At 28.9% G+C, this 19,399-nt stretch overlaps 1 protein-coding gene across 1 annotated transcript in view; it reads left to right on the top strand.

Annotated features, from left to right (window-relative positions):
• CadN (neural cadherin) overlaps nucleotides 1–19,399 on the top strand; it is a 470,814-nt gene that overhangs the window by 21,133 nt on the left and 430,282 nt on the right.

Here is a 19,399-nt window from a genome sequence, read left to right on the forward strand (position 1 = left end):
ATCCCACACATATTGTAGCGATTACACAATCTTCCGAAAGAGTGGTATAGAAATAAAACTAAATTGCTAATATAAAATTCATTCATTTGTAAATCCAACCATTAAATGATACTTCAAGCAAATAAAAGCAATTTACCATCACTTTCTGTGGCCTCTTTATTTGTGATGTGAAGTATTACATGCTAAAGAGCTAGGACTTCTGTAAAACACTTATGCAGAAGAGGGTAAATAAGAGATAAAATGAGAGAGAGAGAGAGCAAAATTCCTCAGTAAAATTGTACACAAACCTCATATTAGATGTTTCACAAATCATTGTGTTTCTATGCTCTATGTTTACTCTCTTTTTTACATCCCAGAATATAAGAGATACTATTTCTAGCCAAGGAGAAGCAAATAAGTATTTGCTGATTACTTTCTTTCCCTAAGGAGAGAAATAATGAGAACTATTTTACAGACCCAGTTGGAAAAGGTGAATATGGTTTCAAAGAGAGGAAAATTCGTAATGGCACTAGGCATAAAATCACTGATATGAAAATACGAGACGATAAAAAAAAGTCCTATGGGCTATTTTACTATTATTTGCTATGCCCCCCCTATGCCATCCTATTTCACCCTTCTCATCGAATGAAGTAAAAAAAAAGAAATTATACGAATTTCACACAAGAAAGTGCGAATGAAAGTAAATAAAGACAAGAGTAAACAAGTGAAAAATCCTAAGGGATAGTTAGACTTAATATTTCATTACAAAATGAAAGTTCTAAGGTATAACTGTAAGCAGGAAGAGAAAACTGAAAACAAGAATTTACAAAATAAAATCAAATACTTGCACTATTCATTGGAAGGTAGGAAAAGGAAAAATACGAAAATCATGAGTTTGCCATGGAGAGTTAATGTGTAAGACATGACTGATTGCTTCAAGTTATGAATCCATGAGGGTTTAAATCTAATAATAAAAATCGTTTGAGTCCATGGGAGATGAAAACAAGTACAAATGAAATTAGAGATGGTCAGAGCTAACTGCATTATTAGCTAAAGCAATGTAGTCCCCTATGGTATCAAGTCAATTAAAACTACCTTTATAATATAGACATTTTCAGAGTCTATCATTGAACCTTCATAATTATACGCCGCTATTGAAACAATCCCATAAAATGGATAATATAACATATTACAATTCCAGTAAAAAAAGCTTCGCCAAAAAATTAGTGAAAATGTTTTGTTTGGATCCGGAAGTGGTGCCAAATTGACGCAGAAGCGATGAATTTAACATGGGCTTGCCATAGGTCGGATGTCCAACATTTCAACAGACGCTGCACTCAATTTGCATCACTTCTTAAGGTGTGAGGTGAATTCAGTGTTTTCGATGTGAATTAAGAATTTTTGTGATATTTTGACAAATAAATAATTAAAATTTTTTTTAATGATTTTTAATGCATTATAACGCTTGTCTGGAAAATTTTTCATCAAATATTTGCAAACATTCGCAATTTTTCTAGAACGGATTTAACATTTTTTTCGGCTAAATTTAAATAATTTGTACCATATTAGTATGTTTTTAACCTGTTTGAAACAAATAAAAATAATTTTCCCTTTAAAAATATGATAAAAGCGGGTTATAAAAAAATTGATTCAATTAACTTCCTGTGCAGTTCAAATAAAGAACATTTTGGGGGAGAGCATTTTTGGAAGTTCTTTTAAATGCCTCTAAAATTACAGACATATCTACATATTCCAGTTCTTGGACTGGCTAACTCATCCCGTTTTGGAGCAGTCAGCCATATTAAGTTGTTACTGAACTGTTCAACTATCTCAATGAGTGATTTGCGGAAGTCTATAGTCGTTTTTCAAATTGAGGACAAAGTCCTAGGAGTATTAATAATATTTCAGCCTAAAAACAGAGGATCACTACTTTGAGTATCGATATTATGTGCCCTTCCTCTATTGCGTCAATATATTTAAAGACAATAGATACAACATGACATCAAGAGGTCTGTATCTGTTAATATAACATGCCTGAGATACCACCAGAGCCACCGTGGTGCAATGGTTAGCATGTCCGCCTTGCATGCACAAGGTCGTGGGTTCAATTCCTGCTTCGACCGAACATCAAAAAGTTTTTCACCGGTGGATTGTTCCACCTCAGCAATGCTGGTGATTTCTCAGGGTTTCAAAGCTTCTCTAAGTGGTTTCACTGCAATATGGAACTCCGTTCGGACTCGGCTATAAAGAGGAGGTCTCTTGTCATTGAGCTTAACATGGAATCGGCCAGCACTCAGTGATAAGAGAGAAGTTCACAAATGTGGTATCACAATGGACTGAATAGTCTAAGTGAGCCTGATAAATCGGGCTGCCACCTAACCTAACCTATGTCTGAGATACAAAAATACTCCATTCGGTGGAGTTTTTCTATCACCGGTGAATCGAATGATGATGTGCTCGCTAATCTTCCAAGGCAGCCATGTCATTCTATTTGATTGCAGCTGAGTGGGAGATGCAAGTTGTTATGTTTTCATGGTGGAAGAGCACTTTATTCTTCTACAAGTTAGGTCGTTTCTTCTTAATTTAGAATCCTCCCACTAATTCCATCATCTCACCGAAAGTTTTCTCATTCCTAAAATTTCGAGTAGAAAATGGTGCACTTACTGTGAAATACATAGTGTCTCAAAAATCTCGAGAACCTTGAAGTGATGCTCTGACCTTAGGAGTTTATTAATTTGTATTGCTATAATAAAGGGTGATACGGTCAAAATTTGGTCAAAATAAACTTGACGTATTTCTTTCAATTTTGCATTTAAAAAACCTGAACACCCCTCATTTTGAAGGTGTATGTGTGTGTGTAGAATGTTGCTCCTATTTTGATTTTGGAATTCACTCTTCAGTTGTCAAAATGCCGTCCAAGCAAGAAGAGCAGCGTATCAAAATTTTGCTCGCGCATCACGAAAATCCGAACTACTCTCACGCAAAGCTAACAAAATCGCTAAAAGTTGCCAAATCAACCGTTACAAATGTAATTAAAGTGTTTGGGGAACGTTTGTCGACAGCCAGGAAGTCTGGATCGGGGGGAAATCGAAAACCGGAAGCCGCTGAGACGACAAAGAGAGTTGCCGGTAGTTTCAAGCGAAACCCTAATCTCTCTCTCCGTGATGCCGCAAATAAACTGGGTGTATCGTCTCCAACCATGCATCGAGAAAAAAAACGAGCCGGACTATCGACTTACAAGAAGGTAGTAACTCCAAATCGCGATGATAAACAAAATACGACGGCCAAAGCGCGATCCCGGAGGCTGTACACGACGATGCTGACGAAGTTTGACTGCGTGGTAATGGACGACGAAACCTACGACAAAGCCGACTACAAGCAGCTTCCGGGACAGGAGTTTTATACGGCAAAAGGAAGGGGAAAGGTAGCAGATATTTTCAAGCACATAAAACTGTCAAAGTTCGCAAAGAAATATCTGGTTTGGCAAGCCATCTATACCTGTGGCTTGAAAAGCAACATTTTCATAGCTTCCGGGACTGTCAACCAAGAAATTTACGTGAAAGAGTGTTTGAATAAACGTCTGCTGCCTTTCCTGAGGAAACACGGTTGTTCCGTACTGTTTTGGCCGGATTTGGCATCTTGCCATTACGGTAAAAAGGCCATGGAGTGGTACGCCGCCAACAACGTGCAGGTGGCGGCGTACCACTCCATGGGAGGGTTCTTGTCCCAAGGACAAGATCCCTCCCAACACGCCAGAGCTCCGCCCAATTGAGAAATACTGGGCTATTGTCAAGCGGAACCTAAAGAAGACCAAAAGAACTGCTAAGGACGAGCAGCAGTTCAAGGCAAACTGGCTTTCTGCGGCGAAGAAGGTGGACAAGTTGGCTGTACAAAATCTGATGGCAGGTGTCAAGCGTGAGGCCCGGCAATTCGGATTTGGAAAAGCGAAAGCCTAACTGAATATTTTTCCTGAATTTTATACTAATTGAATTGAAGATACCCTTGCCTGAGGTGGTTAGGCCAAGAGTTTGTCTGACCATCTTTTTTGTTAATGTTATCGATCGAAGTCGACAAGTCGTCGATTAGTCTTCTATCCGCAAAAGATTTTCGCAGTGTAATGTTTTATACGAAACTTTACTAAGAAAAGCAAAATCTGTCCAGTTTGCATTTCTTGAATTTTTTAAGAACAACTTTTTCCATGTGCATTCCGCATACATCCGCAATCAGTGATGTTTGTTTAAGTACGGCAGCATATGAGTTGGCATTTTCTTTTCTTCTTCTGTGTTTTTTTTCTCTGGCTTGCTTGGCATGAAGTAAACAATTCCCCGGATATGCTATTAGTATGCGTAAAATATGTAACATGTCATATACCCCACCCATCATCCACCACCCATCCAACATAATGCCATAGTAATGCAAGCATACAAGAACTGTTGGGAAAATGAGATTGTACGAAGCACCATGATACCAAAAGGATAACACTGCAGTTACCAAATGATGCGAAGGACATGCTTGCTTATGGCTGTCTGATGTTCATTGCTGTATACTTAAAGTGCACTTGGGTCCCAAGAGGCCAACACAAAGAGAGAGACACAGGGGGAGTGAGAGCAACTATAAGATAAGAAATAGTAGAACATGTAGTTTAAATTACTATACCCTCGTTGCGGAACAAGTGGTAAATGCGTTATAAGTATGTGTCAATGTTGTTGTTTTTAGTTGCAATTACAGTGAGTCGTTCTTTGAATTAACGAGGGAAATTTGATAATTTTTTTTCTTTGGCTGTAATTAAAGAAACCCAAGATTTATGTTTAATATTTTAATAGGGTTATACTCGATTTCAAAAAGTAATGTTCTCAAAATTGTATTTTGCTTTAAAAACATTAATTTGCAATTTATTTACAAAGAAATAAAAGGCAAAATTCTATAAAATTATATAAATAACAAAATTTTAATTCTATTATGCATAATAAAACGCCAATTATGATAAGAGAAAAATTTTGATAAAATTTTATTCTATGCAAAATTGTATATCTAAAGACAATTTGCTAAATAAAAATTTTTAAATAAAAAATTTATTTCTATACACAATTTTTGTCAAAATTATATTTCTGTGGAAAACATTGTCAAAATTTTAATTTTATAGGAAAATTTGTCGAAATTTTATTTCTATAGAATATTTTGTCACAATGTTTTTTCTACAGAAGATTTAGTAAAAATTGTATACCTATAGAAAATTTTGTCAAGATTTTATTTCTATAGAAAATTTTGTCAAAATTTTATTTCTATAGAAAATTTTGTCAAGGTTTTATTTCTATAGAAAATTTTATCAAGGTTTTATTTCTATAGAAAATTTTGTCAAAATTTCATTTCTATAGAAAATTTTGTCAAAATTTTACTTCTATAGAAAATTTTGTCAAAGTTTTTTTTCTATAGAAAATTCTGTCAAAATTGTATTTCTATAGAAAGTTTTGTCAAAATTTTTTGTCAAAAATTTATTTCTATAGAAAATTTTGTCAAAATTTTATTTCTATAGAAAATTTTGTCAAAATTTTATTTCTATAGAAAATTTTGTCAAAATTTTATTTCTATAGAAAGTTTTGTCAAAATGTTATTCTTATAGAAAATTTTGTAAAATTTTATTTCTACAGACAATTTTGCCAAAATTTTATTTCTGCAGAAAATTTTGTCAAAATTTTATTTCTATAGAAAATTTCTTCTAATTTTATTGCTATCGAAAATTTTGTCAAAATTTTATTTTTATAGAAAAAAACATTGTATTTGTATAGAAAGTTTTGTCAAACTTTTATTTCTATAGAAATTTTTGTCACAATTTTTTTTCTACAGAAGATTTAGTAAAAATTTTATATCTATAGAAAATTTTGTCAAGATTTTTTTTCTATAGAACATTTTGTCAAAATTTTATTTCTATAGAAAATTTTGTCAAGGTTTTGTTTCTATAGAAAATTTTGTCAAAATTTCATTTCTATAGAAAATTTTGTCAAAATATTACTTCTATCGAAAATTTTGTCAAAGTTTTTTTTTTCTATAGAAAATTTTGTCAAAATGTTATTTCTATAGAAAATTTTGTCAAAATTTTATTTCTATAGAAAATTTTGTCAAAATTTTATTTCTATAGAAAATTTTGTCAAAATTTTATGTCTATAGAAAATTTTGACAAAAATTTATTTCTTAGAAAATTTTGTCAAAATTTTATTTCTATAGAAAATTTTGTCAAAATTTTATTCCCATAGAAAATTTTGTCAACAATTTAATTTTATAGACATTAAAAAAAAAAAAATAATTGTAGCAAAAACTTTGTCAACATTTTATTTCTATAGAAAATTTTGTCAAAATTGTATTTCTATAGAAATTTTTGTCAAAATTTTATTTCTATAGAAAATTTTGTAAAAATTTTATTTTTATAGAAATTTTTGTCAAAAATTTAATTCTATAGACAATTTTGTCAACAATTTAATTTTATGGAAATTTTTTTAAAAAATTTTAATTCTAGCAAAGATTTTGTCAAAATTTTATTTCTATAGAAAATTTTGTCAAAATTTTATTTCTATAGAAAATTTTGTCAAAATTTTATTTCTATAGAAAATTTTGTCAACAATTTAATTTTATAGAACTTTGTTTTTAAGAATTATAATTCTAACAAACATTTAGTCAACATTTTATGTCTAACGTTTTTTCTAAACTTAATTTTTATAGATATTTTATCAAAATTTTAATTTTATGGAAAATTTTCTTACAATTTAAAAAAATTTTCTATAAAATTTAAAATTTGCCAAAATTTTAGCTTTATAAAGAAAATTTAAGTTTTATAGAAAATTTTGTCCAAAATGTATTTCTATAGAATATTTGCTAAATTTTATTTCAATAAAAAATTTCTCCAATAGATATCTCTAGAAATTATAGAAAATTTCTCCAGAAATTATTGAAAACCCCTGCAATATTAAATTTTTATAGGGTGTTTTTCTTTCAAAATTCTATTTCTGTGGAAAATTTGTCGAAATTTCGTGTCTATAGAAAATTGTATTTCTGTAGAAAATAGCAACGTTTTATTTCTAAAGAAAGAAGAAAGAAATTTCGGGTCTATAAAAAATTGTATTTCTGTAGAAAATATCTACGTTTTATTCCTAAAGACAATTAAGTGAAACCTGAAGAAGATTATATAGAAAATTCCATCGAATTTTTTTTTTTTTTTGTAGACAGTTTTGTCAAAATTTTATTTCTCACGAAGATTTTGTCAAAGTTTTATTTCTAAAGAAAATTTTGTCAAAATTTTATTTCTATAGAAAATTTTATCAAACTCATCTTGCAGTCTGTAGGGCTTTGCCCAAATAAATTTGCCAAACATTCTTTTCCTCTGTCGGTTAAGCTACACTTGTAGTTTAGTCAATGCATGGTTTTAAACTGAAATCAAAAAACAACAAAAACTTTATTTCTATAGAATATTTTATCAAAATTTTATTTCTATAGAAAATTTTGTCAAAATTTTATTTTTATAGAAAATTTTGTCAAATTGTTATTTCTATAGAACATTTGTTAAAAATTTACTTCTATAGAACATTTTGTTAAAATGTTATTCTTATAGAAAATTTTGTAAAATTTTATTTCTACCGACAATTTTGTTAAAATTTTATTTCTAGAGAAAATTTTGTCAACATTTTATTTCTATAAAAAAGTTTGTCAAGATTTTATTTCTATAAAATATTTTATCAAAATTTTATTTCTATAGAATGTTTTGTCAAAATTGTTTTTCTATAATAAATTTTATCAATTTTTTATTACTATAGATTTTTTTCAAAATTTTGTTTCTATAGAAGGTTTTGTCAAAGTTTTATTTCTATAGAAAATTTAGTCAAAATTTTTTTATCAACACAATTTTGACAATTTTTGCCCACAAAAACTTTTGTCAAAACTTTCTATCTATAGAAAAGGTTTTCAACATTTATGTTGTAGAAAATTTTGACAACATTTTGGTTCGAAGAAAAATTTTAATATTTAAATATATAAAGTTTATTTCTATAGAAAAATTTGTCAAATTTTTTGCAAAATTTCATTCGCCTGAATGGAAAGGTGTATAGTCAAGTGTGTTATGGATTTATTGTTGGGGGTTAACCTCAATACGCATGTGGAATTAGCGTGGACCAAAGACAAGTAAGAACACGTTGTTTAAATTCAATAGTTTATTATAAAAACGAATGACTATCCCATAAGGTTAACAAAACTAGAGTGATCAAATCTTCAAGACAGAGGTATAAAGAAAATTCAAAAAAGATCATATTCAAATCATATGTTTAGTTTGACATTTACATCATGTGTCTACTTTCCAGATTTTAGTACATTTGAGTTGCATTGTTGTAATTTGTCGGTAACAATCGCCCTCTCAAGTCAAATGTACTTAATTCAAATTCAAATCTCAAAACATTACATTTCAATCTTTAATAATTTGCATCCAATTAAATGCTTCTGCTTATTCAATGACTTTGTTAAAATATCTGCCGCGTTATCATCGGTACCAACATATATAACATCGATGTCCTTATTTTCATACTTGTCCCGTATGTAATGGAAACGTATATCTATATGTTTACTTTTCTTCTGCACTGTTGGGTTTTTAACCATAAATTGAGCTCCTTGGTTATCACATTGTATACGAGTAGGATGATCAATATAGTCTCCAAAACCCATCTCCTTCAATAAGCCTCGATGAAATACGACATCTTTTGCGCCTTGACATAGAGCAATATATTCGGCTTCCATTGTACTCAATGCCACTACGGACTGCTTTCTGGATTCCCAGGCAATGGGTCCACCAGCCAAAAACACGACATGTCCTGAAAAGGACTTACGGTCGCTCGGATCATTTCCCCAGTCCGCATCTGTAAAGCAATCAAAATTTTCATATTTAGCAGAATAAATGATTTTACCCTCCGAATTATTTTTGAGGTATCTCAAAACATGCTTTGCAGCCAGGAAATGTTCCTTGTGTGGATGTGTGTTGTACTGTGACAGTTTAGATACAACATGCGTTATGTCCGGCCTCGTTACAACTGCCAAGTACATCAGTGCGCCAATAAGACTTTGGTATCCACTTGTATCCAAATCTTCACAATTTTTGTCGCACTTCGACAAAACTGTTCCATTCAACCAGGGAGTAGCTGCCGGCTTGCAATTCTGCATTCCCCATCGTTCCAAAATCTCCTTAGCATACTTATTTTGATGAATGGTTATGTCGCCAGTTAATCCACTTCTTTCAATTTCCATTCCCAAATAAAATGATACGGGTCCACGATCAACAGCTTCCACATAATTGTTGAGATATTTCACAATATTTTTCATTTCCACCGGACTCGATGATGCAAGCAACATATCGTCCACATAAATTGCAATAAAACTCAAACAATTGTTTTTTCTTCGAGTGTAAACGCATGTATCAGATTTACATCTCTGGAATCCCATTTCAATTAGAATGTCATTAATGCGTTTATTCCATTCACGTCCGGCTTGCTTTAAGCCATATAAAGCCTTTTTTAGTTTACATACAAAATTTGGATTTTTTTCATCCTCAAACATCGGTGGCTGAACCATGTAAACTTCGTCCTCAATCACACCATTTAAATACGCCGCAGCAACATCTATGTGGTTCACGTATAGTTTGTACTTCGCTGCTAAAGCCAACAGTAATCGTATTACCGAATGTCTTACGACAGGTGCAAACGTCTCTTGGTAATCGATATTATATTTTTGCGAACATCCATGGGCCACTAAACGTGCCTTATATTTTTCGATTGAACCATCCGGCTTTTGTTTAATTGCAAAAACCCATTTACAGCCAATAACGTTTTTGCCACTAGGTCTTTCCACTAAATCCCATGTCCTGTTTTTCATTAAACTTTTATATTCTTCTGACATAGCCTTTTTCCACATTTCAGCATTTTCAGATTTTAGAGCTTGAGCCACAGTTGTAGGATTTTCGATAATTGAATTTAACATTTCAGGACCTGCTTCGGTACAATAAACTTTTCGTGGTCTGCCAACACCTCCACTTTTTACTTTTTTAGGCCTTCCACGCTTTCTTTTATTTTCCACAATAATTGTATCTTCCCTTTCAGTTTCATTGTCGATATTTTCCAGTTCAAATTCGCCTTCTACGTTTTCTTCCATTTCTCCTTCTAAATTTTCATCTACTTCGCCGTCTACATTTTCTCCAATTTCAGAAAAATTTTCCGGGTTTTCTTCACAAGAAATTTCCATCAATTCGCCTTCATTGTGATGTTCATTTAATTTTGGCTTCAAAATATCCGTATAAAATTTATCAGATTCGCCCTCTGCAGAATCTACCACTTTTTCGAAAGATTCTTCAAAAAAGATAACATCACGAGCTATAATAACTTGTCGGGTAATCGGATTATATAGTTTATATCCCTTGGTGTTATTCATGTAACCAACGAATTTCAATTTCATACCCTTGGGAAAAAATTTTCCACCTTTAGGTTTTGGACCTTTTTTCAAAATTACGGCATCACAGCCAAACGTTCTAAAATAATGAACTGATGGTTTCCGTCCAAACCATTTTTCAAATGGGGTAACATTTCCCTTAGTTGGAGTCCTATTCCTCAAATATGTCGATGTATTTATCGCCTCTGCCCAAAGACTTTGAGGCAGACCAGAATATTCCAATAAACATCTCGCCATTTCACATAGGGTCCTATTTGCCCTTTCAGACACACCGTTTTGTTGTGGCGAATAACCAACTGTGGTCTGGTGAACAATACCACGCCTTGAGAAATATTCTTTAAATTTGGAATTAATAAATTCCTTTCCATTATCACTCCTAACTATCTTAATCTGGCGGCCTGTCTGCTTCTCCGCAGTCGCAGCAAAATTGCAGAATGCTTCAAATGCATCTGACTTTCTTTTTAGAAAATATGTGCTTACGTATCGTGTGTAATCATCAATAAATGTGATGAAATAATAAGATCCACCCACTGACGAAACACCCATTGGTCCGCATAAATCAGTATGCACCAATTCCAAAATATTATGGGTTTGTACACTGGCATAGCTTTTATATGGAGCTGCCGAAATTTTACATATCGCACACGTCATACAATCAATAGTTTTTGGTATTTTTGAAGGCAAACCTCTCACCATTTGTTGCGATGACAATTTCTCCAAATCTTTCATGTTAATATGACCAAACCTTTGATGCAACTTTTTTCCTTCAATTTCGTCTCTTACAGCATTTAATTTTTCAGTCCCTTTTGTTTTTATTATATTCTTTACTATAAACATATCTCCCATTAAGTCGGCTGTCAAAATCTTTTGATTATTTTTACTCATTATTTTCGCCTTATTTTTGTCAAATATAACTCGATGACCAGCCTTTACAACTTTTGTTATCGATAAAAAATTTGAATGTAGTTGGGGTACATACCAAACATTATGAAGAGTAAGTGTCGACTCTTTAAATCTTAGCTTAATGTCTCCAATACCTTGAGCAATAATAGTCTCACCAGCTGCTAATACAATGTTCTGCTTTGACTCTCTTAAATTCTCAAAACAGTCTTTACGCCTACACATGTGTGATGTAGCACCGCTGTCCAGCACCCACGACTCTCTTATGTTAGTGTCACCTTCAAATAAACAAGAGGCAAAATCATGATCCCGTTTACCATTGACTTTGCATTGAGATCGTATATGCCCCCATCTCCCACAGCGAAAACATTTTACATTGTTTTTGTTGTTGCATACATTACCATCTCCACCTGTAGTTTCATTATTTGGATACTTGCGTGATTTATTTTTGTCAAAGTTGTTGGTATACTTTTTGCGGGCTTTATGGTCATTCCTTGAATTCGCCGCAAATACAGTTTCTGTACCATGAGCATTGTTTTTGTCTCCTCGTCGCATTTCTTCTTCTAGAATTTTGGATAACAGTATGTCATATGGTGGCAAATTATCACGACATTCTATTGCTACAACAAAATTTTCTAATTCATCGGGAAGACAAACACTGAGCAAATCTTTATTTAAGTGGATTCCAATTTCTTTAAGCTCATCAACGGTCGAAGAAAAATCATTTAATTGTGGGGCAAACTTTTCGTGGAAATTTATTTTAAATCTCACCAACTTTTTGAACAATTGTACTTTCCTTGAGGCTGAAGCTGCATTATAAACCATGCTTAGTGCATCCCATGCACCCTTCGCGGTAAGTGAATTTTTGATATGGATTAATTGACAGGGCTTCACACTTAAAGTTATGGTAGCCAAGGCTTTCTTATCGTTGTTTAACCAAACTGCTTTTTCTGGATCGCTTTCTGGGCATTTATCAACAACAGTGCTCCAAAGATCCAACGTGACCAGCAGACTCTTAACTTGGATACACCACGTAACGTAGTTATCACCGCTCAACTTGTCTATACTTGCAATTGAGCTAGCCATTCTTTCTTGTTTTTTAACTCCGGGTAAAACAATTTCAAAAACCGAATCAATTCCAATTGAATTTAAACTTTATTTAAACCAGACTTGTACTTTGGTTCTCTGGGCCCATAACCTTTTGTTGGGGGTTAACCTCAATACGCATGTGGAATTAGCGTGGACCAAAGACAAGTAAGAACACGTTGTTTAAATTCAATAGTTTATTATAAAAACGAATGACTATCCTATAAGGTTAACAAAACTAGAGTGATCAAATCTTCAAGACAGAGGTATAAAGAAAATTCAAAAAAGATCATATTCAAATCATATGTTTAGTTTGACATTTACATCATGTGTCTACTTTCCAGATTTTAGTACATTTGAGTTGCATTGTTGTAATTTGTCGGTAACATTTATATCTGGCGTTTTCTTTTCAATGACCCAATTTATTTCTTTAACCTTCCTTAAGCAATTTTAGTTTCCGTAAAGTTCGAAAAATAATTAATTATAAATAAAATTGTATGTCCATAGAAAATTCTCTCTTCCATAGCAAGTTCTCTCAGAATTTTATTTATATAGAAAATTTTTGCTTAATTTTATTTCTCTAAATACTTTTGTAAAAATTTTGTTTCTATACAAAATTTTTTTTCAAAATTTTATTTATATAGAAAATTTTTGCAAAATTTGTTTCTACAGAAAATTGGTTTTATAGAGTATATTTACAAAATTTTATTTTATACAAAATTTTGTCAAAATGTAAAACAATTGCAAAATGTAACTTCTATAAAAATTTTATTACTTTAGAAAATTTTTGCACAATTTTAGTTTTATAGAAAATTTTTGTTAAATTTTATTCGTATAGAAAATTTTGGCTAAATTTTATTTTTATAGAAAATTTTTACAAAATGTTATTTTTATAGAAAATTTTGCCATCTCAACTCATTGAAAATAGATGAACTTGGCTATTTCAAATTTCTGGGGATTTGCATAACTGCTTTTGTTTACTGAAGAAATTGTATACAGGATACATGTATACATTTTCATGCCTTTTCATACATATTTTTTTTTTATTCACCATCAAAGCAGTAATATCCTTTTCAAGTACATCGTATTTTTTTTTTTTTTTTTTTTTTTGAAGAGTGGCTTCAAATAGCACCAAAGAAAAACACATGCACATTGTTAAACTAAAGACAACCTAAAATTTGTAGTTAGTATTCTAAGGTTTTTGTTTTTAGTTTTCGGCTTTTTTGCCTTTCCGTTATTAGAGTGTCATATGTCTTTTTTCGTCTTTATTATTTTCTTTATTGTCTCTACACTCACTTTTTTGTGTTTTTGTAAATATCATTTCTATGTTCTGACAGGGTACAAGAGGGTTTTCTTTTTGCATTTTGAAGAATACACTGCACGCAAACAACATTTACGAGTATAGCTTGAGGTTGTTTATGAAGTTGTTACTTTTATTCTTGATATGAATGCGTCAGGTTTGTTACAAAAGAAAAGTGCATACTCTAATCAAAGAAAAGGAATCTATTTGAAATATTCAAGGTAAGTAACAGTCTGTGAAATTTGGCTAAAATACAGAGTAGGAGAGATGAAATTTGAAATGGTTAGCAAATATGCATTGGATTTGAATTTTAATAGAACTTCTGTAATACTTTTCTAAAATTATTTTGGATTGTTTGTTTTAGGAATGAGTATTTGTATAATTTTTAAGAAATTTAACGATTGTGGAATATTGATATGCTTACTAAGAAGAAATAATTTTTTTTTAACGGAATTGAAGACCAACGAAGTTCCATTTTGTTTAAAAAATATTTCCATTAAAAGCAAATATACCCGAGTTTACAACAATTATATTGATATAATTTTTTTATATGCTTGTAAAGGAAATTTTGAGCATTCAAAGAAAATTTAGATTTTTTTCAATTTCGATCGATCTTAAGTAAGGTCTATAATGTATTACAGAGATGAAATTCCCCTGGAATTAAACACTTTTTCGAGATGTTCTCTATTAGTATGAGTGAAAAAATAGCATAGTTTTCCCAAGGATATTTTTCTATTTATATTTTTGTACAAAAATATTCTCTTCTCAAAAGAACTTCACTTGCTCGGATAAAATTTTTAACAAAACTTTCTATTGAAATAAAATTTTGACAAAATTTTCTACAAACATGAAATTTTGAAAAAATGTTCTATAAAAATAAAATTTCAACAAAATTTTCTTTCGAAATAAAATTTATAGACACGAAATTTTGAAAAAATTTTCTACAGCAATAAAATTTTAACAAAATTTTCCACAGAAATAAATTTTGACAAAATTTTTTATAGAAATAAAATTTTGACAAAATTTTCTTTGGAAGTAAAATTTAGAGAAAATATTTTGTAGAAAGAACATTTTGACAAAATTGTCTATAGAAATCAATTTTAACAAAATTTTATATAGAAATAAAATTTAGAGAAAATTTTTTTATAGAAAGAAAATTTAGCACAAAATGTCTATAGAAATAAAATGTTCACAAAATTTTGATTTGATTTCTTTGGAAACAAAAATTTTAAAAAATGTTGACCAATTTCCCATTAGAAATAAAATTTTGACAAAATTTTTTATAGAAATAAAATAAAATTTTGACAAAATTTTTAATAGAAATAAAATTTTGACAAAAGCTTTTTTAGACATGAACTTTTGAAAGAAATGTTATATAAAAAAACAAATTTAACAATATTTTCTATCGCAATAAAAGTTTGACAAAATTTTCTATAGACATGAAATTAAAAAAAAAAAAAATTCTATAAAAATTAAATTTTAACAAAATTTTCTATGGAAATAAAATTTTGACAAAATTTACATTAGACATAAAATTGTGAAAAAATTTTTTATAGAAATAAAATTGTGACAAAATTTTCTTTGGAAATAAAATTTTGAAAAAATGTTCTATAAAAATAAAATTTTGACAAAATTTTCTATAGACATGAAATTTTAAAAAAATGTTATATAAAAATAAAATTTTAACAAAATTTTCTTTCGAAATAAAATTTTGACAAAATTTTCTATAGATATGAAATTTTGAAAAAAAATTTTCTATAGCACTAAAAATTTAACAAAATTTTCCACATAAATAAATTTTAACAAATTTTTTATAGAAATAAAATTTTGACAAAATTTTCTGTGTAAATAAAATTTAGAGAAAATTTTTTATAGAAAAAAAAATGTGACAAAATTTTATATAGAAATAAAATTTAGAAAAAAAATTTTATAGAAAGAAAATTTAACAAAATTTTCTCTGGAAATAAAACTTCGAGAAAATTTTCTATAGAAAGAAAATTTTGACACAATTTTATATAGAAATAAAATTTAGAGAAAATTGTTTTATAGAAAGAAAATTTTGAACAAATTGTCTATAGAAATGAAATGTTGACAAAATTTTTATAGAATTTTCTTTGAAAACAAAAAATGTACAAAATTTTGACCAATTTTCCATTAGAAATAAAATTTTGACAAAATTTTTTATAGAAATAAAATTTTGACAAAAATTTCTATAGAAATAGAATTTTGGCAAAATTTTCTATAGACATGAAATTTTGAAAAAATCTTTTATAAACATAAAATTTTAACAACATTTTCTTTCGAAATAAAATTTTGACAAAATTTTCTATAGACATGAAATTTTGAAAAAAAATTCTATAGCAATAAAATTTTAACAAAAATTTCCACAGAAATAAATTTTGACAAATAGAAATAAATTTTTAATAAAATTTTCTTTGGAAATAATACTTAGAGAAAATTTTTTTATAGAAGGAAAATTTTGACAACATTTTATATAGAAATAAAATTTAGAGAAAATTTTTTTATAGAAAGAAAATTTTGAACAAATTGTCTATAGAAATAAAATGTTGACAAATTTTTGATAAAATTTGCTTTGGAAACAAAAATTTTACAAAATTTTGTTTGGAAATAAAATTTTGACAAAATTTACATTAGCCATAAAATTTTGACAAAATTTTTTTATTTTGCAATTAATTATTATTCGAGCTATATGGACAAATTAGATTAAGGAACTTGGTTAATAGAACCATTGAAAAGAAAACGCCGGATACAAATATATACACGTCTAGACTGTACATGTTTCGGTTCGGGCGAATGAACCTTTCCACAGCCTTTAGTATAGATCTGGCTGGGATAGATAACTCAATTTTGGGCCCTTTATGCTACCTCCTTATGGAGAAAACATTTAAGAATTTTCCTCTTACAATTTGAATCATCTTTGCTCTTGTAGCTATATGAAAAGACGATGTACAGTGGGAGTAAAGATGATTCAATTTGTAAGAGGAAAATTCCCAAATGTTTTCTCCATAAGGAGTTAGCATAAAGAGCCCAAAATTGAGTTATCTAACTCAGCCAGATCTATACTAAAGGCTGTGGAAAGGTTCACTCGCCCGAACCGATACATGTACAGTCTAGGCGAGTATAGTTTTGTATCTGGCGTTTTCTTTTCAATGGTTCTATCAACCAAGTTCCTTAATCTAATTTGTCCATATAGCTCGAATAATAATTAATTGTAAATTAAGATATAATGCATTTGGACGTTAATCGCCTGTTTCAACACCAGTCTAACATGAACAAAATTTTTTATAGAAATAAAATTTTGACAAAATTTTCTATAGAAATAAAATTTTGACAAAATTTTCTATAGGCATGAACTTTTGAAAGAAATGTTATATAAAAAAAAAGCAAAATTTTCTATAGCAATAAAAGTTTGACAAAATTTCCTATAAGCATGAAATTTTGAAAAAACGTTCTATAAAAATAAAATTTTAACAAAATTTTCTATCGAAATAAAATTTTGATAAAATTTTCTAAAAAAATAAAATTTTGACAAAATTTTCTATAGAAATAAAATTATGACAAAAATTTTTCTATAGAAATAAATTTTGACAAAATTTTATTTAGAAATAAAATTTTAACAAAATTTTATATAGAAATAAAATTTTAATAAAATTTTATATAGAAATAAATTTTTTACAAAATTTTATATAGAAATAAAATTAAGAGAAAATTTTTTATAGAAAGAAAATTTTACAAAGTTTTCTTTGGAAATAAAATTTTGACAAAATTTCCATTAGAAGTAAAATTTTAACAAAATTTTTTATAGAAATAAAATTTTGACAAAATTTTTTATAGAAATAAAATTTTGACAAAATTTTTTATAGAAATAAAATTTTGACAAAATTTTCTTTGGAAATGAAATTTTGACAAATTTTCCATTAGAAATAAAATTTTGATAAAATTTTGTATAGAAATAAAATTTTGACAAAATTTTCTATAGAAATAAAAATTTGAGAAAGTGTTCTATAGAAATAAAAATTTGAGGAAGTGTTCTATAGACATGAAATTTTGAAAAAGTGTGCTATAGGAATAAAATATTGACAAAATATTTCATATAAATAAAGTTTTTAGAAAATTATCTATACAAATAAAAAGTTGACAACATTTTGTATAGAAATACAATTTTGACAAAAATTTTCTATAAAAATAAAATTTTGATAAAATATTCTATAGATTTTATTTTTATTGTTATTTTTTCTATTTTTGTTTTTTTTTTTTTTGCATATAAATGCCAAAACATTTTTGGGACCAAACGAACTTCATCGGATGTGGAAAAAACTGATGTAAAATTCAGAAGTGCTTATCGAACAACTTTCAATTTGTTTGCTTGGATTTCGTTTTTTATGAAAGTCAATAATTTGTTACAGTTTCTTAAGTGTAATTAAGGGGAGATTTTGCTTATTAAAATGTTCCTAAAGTTTTGAAAAGTATCACATTTCTACCAAACATTGAACAAATAATTTTTATCTCATTTAAAATTTGTTCTATTTAGCATGAGACGCTTCAACTCAATTTAAATTGTGCTTAAAGCATCAATACTTTAAAACAAAAAATATACTTTAAAGTACAAACTTCACAATTGATCATTTTAATAACTTAATATGCCCACATCTTATATGTATCACATAATTCTTTCAATCACTTCAAATAGTTTTAAATTTCAAAACTGTCACATCAATCACTTTCATTTGAAAGGATCCAAGAAATAAAAGAAAGACTTTTTGGCCAACACTTAATTAATTAATTAGTTATTCATAAATAGTAAACTAATTAGTATGTGTGTGTGTGATTTCTTTTTATTTTGACAATGATTTGAAAAAGGAACACCTAACACAATACAAAATCTGAACAATATAATTATTTGCATTTATATTTATAAATATAAGCATTATGTTTTTAGGGTATTCTAATAATATTATTGTTATACAAATCATATTCAAATCATATCCATAAACTCATTGGTTGCTGAAATCCTTATATATGTATTCATCCCTTCAGGATGACAATGTAGTTGAGATGATATTCATTAATAGTTAAGTACCATCTGTACACATACTCGCAGGCATTCATATGCCGAGTGTGCGGCAGTGTTTGTGTGCGTATTAGCATTAGTGTATGCTACACGAGTGACTGTGTTTTGTTATTTCCTCATGTAACATATTCAAAATGCTATACGAATACAAATAACAATAAGAACAACATCATCCAAATTGGATTTTTATGTATACACGTACATGCATAAATAAATATGTATTTATATTTTGTATGTGTTTGCATTTTTTTTTAATTCATACTAATATTAATGTTAATACATTCATGGATGTGTTTATATAGAAAAGAAAACACATGGATTTATGATTCAATATTCATCTCTTTATGCTATTCCAAAAATATTTTATTTATCCACAAATTAAATAGTCTATGAAATGTTCTAGCATAATATTTGTTGGATGGGATGGTATAGCCGATTCAATGTGTATAAAGTAAAACTATAGATCCTTGCAAACATATACATGTATCTATAAATGGACATCAACATCGTTTAGTATTAAAGAAAAATTAATGAATAATAGATATTAAATAATTACACATTGAGCGCGCAAA

The sequence above is a fragment of the Haematobia irritans genome, chromosome 2 (assembly GCF_050003625.1).
Source record: "Haematobia irritans isolate KBUSLIRL chromosome 2, ASM5000362v1, whole genome shotgun sequence".
Classification (NCBI taxonomy): Eukaryota; Metazoa; Arthropoda; class Insecta; order Diptera; family Muscidae; genus Haematobia; species Haematobia irritans.